Source organism: Pongo pygmaeus, chromosome 20 (genome assembly GCF_028885625.2).
Source record: "Pongo pygmaeus isolate AG05252 chromosome 20, NHGRI_mPonPyg2-v2.0_pri, whole genome shotgun sequence".
Classification (NCBI taxonomy): domain Eukaryota; kingdom Metazoa; phylum Chordata; class Mammalia; order Primates; family Hominidae; genus Pongo; species Pongo pygmaeus.
In genome coordinates this window covers 51,308,653-51,311,039 of record NC_072393.2, presented here as the reverse complement: position 1 = coordinate 51,311,039, position 2,387 = coordinate 51,308,653, and the positions used below count along the sequence as shown (strand labels likewise).

Genomic DNA, 2,387 nt, shown 5'->3' with positions numbered 1-2,387 from the left:
AAACCATGAACCAAAAATAAAATGTAAAAAAATAAAAATAAAAATAAATGGCCAGGCGCAGTGGCTCATGCCTGTAATCCTGGCACTTTGGGAGACCGAGGTAGGTGGATCACCTGAGGTCAGGAGTTTGAGACCCGCCTGGCCAACATGGTGAAACCCCGTCTCTACTAAAAATACAAAAATTAGCCGGGTGTGGTGGCGGGCGCCTGTAATCCCAGCTACTCGGGAGGCTGAGGCTGGAGAATCACTTGAACCGGGGAGGCGGAGGTTGCAGTGAGCTGAGATCACGCCATTGCACTCCGGCCTGAGCAACAAGGGCAAAACTCCCTCTCAAAAAAAAAAAAAAAAAAAAAAAAAAAAAAAAAAAATTAGTTTTTCCGATTGCAGCGCCATGTGATGAGGGTCTCTAGTTCACGCTCGCAGCCATGCGGTCCGAGGGCCCGCTGCAGTCTGTGCAGGTCTTCGGTGGCAAGAAAACAGCCACAGCTGTGGTGGACTGCAAACGCGGCGATGGCCTCATCAAGGTGAACGGGCGGCTCCCGGAGATGATCAAGCTGCGCACGCTACAATACAAGCTGCTGGAGCCAGTTCTGCTTCTCGGTCTCGGCAAGGAGCGATTTGCTGGTGTGGACATCCATGTCTATGTGAAGGGTAGTGGTCACGTGGCCTAGATTTATGCTCTCTGTCAGTCCATCTCCAAAGCCCTGGTGGCCTATTACCAGAAATATGTGGATGAGTCTTCCAAGAAGGAGATCAAAGACATCCTCATCCAGTATGACCAGACCCTGCTGGTAGCTGATCCCCGTCGCTGTGAGTCCAAAAAGTTTGGAGGCCCTGGTGCCTGTGCTTGTTACCAGAAATCCTACCGATAAGCCCATCATGACGACCAAAATACACCTGTATAATAAAGTTTTTCAGGGATTTTAAAATTTCAAGAAACAAAATTAGCCGGGCGTGATGGTGCACACCTGTAACGCAGCTACTCCGGAGGCTGAGGCAGGAGAATCGCTTGAACCTGGGAGGTGGAAGTTGCAGTGCGTCAAGATCGCACCACTGCACTCCAGCCTGGGCCTGAGTGAGAGTCAAAAAAAGAAAACAAAAAACAGTTATTAGGCCAGGCGCGGTGGCTCACGCCTGTAATCCCAGCACTTTGGGAGGCCGAGGCGGGCGGATCACGAGGTCAGGAGATCGAGACCATCCTGGCTAATGCAGTGAAACCCCGTCTCTACTAAAAATACAAAAAATTAGCTGGGTGTGGTGGCAGGCGCCTGTAGTCCCAGCTACTCGGGAGGCTGAGGCAGGAGAATGGCGTGAACCCGCGAGGCGGAGCTTGCATTGAGCCGAGATTGCGCCACTGCACTCCAGCCTGGGCGACAGAGCAAGACTCCGTCTCAAAAACAAAACAAATAAACGAAAAAAAAAGTTATTGCATTTGGGGTAGTGTGTTTCAATAAAAAGAAAAAAGAAAAAAAAAACAACGAAGCAACAAAAGCCAAAGCAGATATTTATCCAGGACAATTCACAGAGTGGGAGCGGGCTGGAGCGCCTCCCCAATTAGGGTTGTCTATTTTTTTTTTTTTTTTTTTGAGACGGAGTCTCGCTCTGTTGACCAGGCTGGAGTGCAGTGACACGATCTCAGCTCACTGCAACCTCTGCCTCCCGCATTCAAGCGATTCTCCTACCTCAGCGTCCTGAGTAGCTGGGACTCCTAGCACTAGCCACCACGGATGTGCCACCACGCCCGGCTAATTATTGTAGTTTTAGTAGAGATGGGATTACACCATGTTGGCCAGGCTGGTCCGAAACTCCTGATCTCGAGTGATTTGGCCGCCTTCGCCTCCCAAAGTGCTGGGATTGCAGGCGAGCCACCACGCTAGGCCTGCCAGTTAGGGTTTTTTATTAAGCTAAAAAGGACCCGGCAACACCCCCTAGGTGCCCTTCAGAGGCCTCCAGTTGGTTACAGATTATGAAGGATTGGCTCACGACCAATCAGAGCCCAAGTGGAGACCCGGTTCGCAGTCAATCAGAGCCTGGAGTGGTTTATTATCAAGGGAGGGAGAACATAGCCTGTATGCACCTGTGGCTCTCCTGCCTCTATGAACTGACTGCACCTGCTATTCTGTTGCTTATGCAAACTGGCTATACCTGATGAACCCACAGTTACCCTAATTCCCTATTCTTCTGCCACACCAACACTTTGGGAGGCTAAGCCTGGAGCCCTGGAATTGGAGGCTGCAGGCTCACTTGAGGCTGGGAGTTCAAGACCAGCCTGGGCAACATAGCAAGACCCACGTCATCTGTACAAAAAGAAAAAAAGAAAGAAAAAAAGGAATCTTAAGAGACAAAAGGTTGAGCAAAAGAAATCAGACAAATGGGCCAGGCATGGT

General features: G+C 50.2%; 1 pseudogene; it reads left to right on the top strand.

The window, feature by feature from the left end:
- Positions 1-422: 422 nt before the first annotated feature.
- On the top strand, positions 423-872 carry LOC129019982 (small ribosomal subunit protein uS9-like; annotated as a pseudogene).
- Positions 873-2,387: the final 1,515 nt, after the last annotated feature.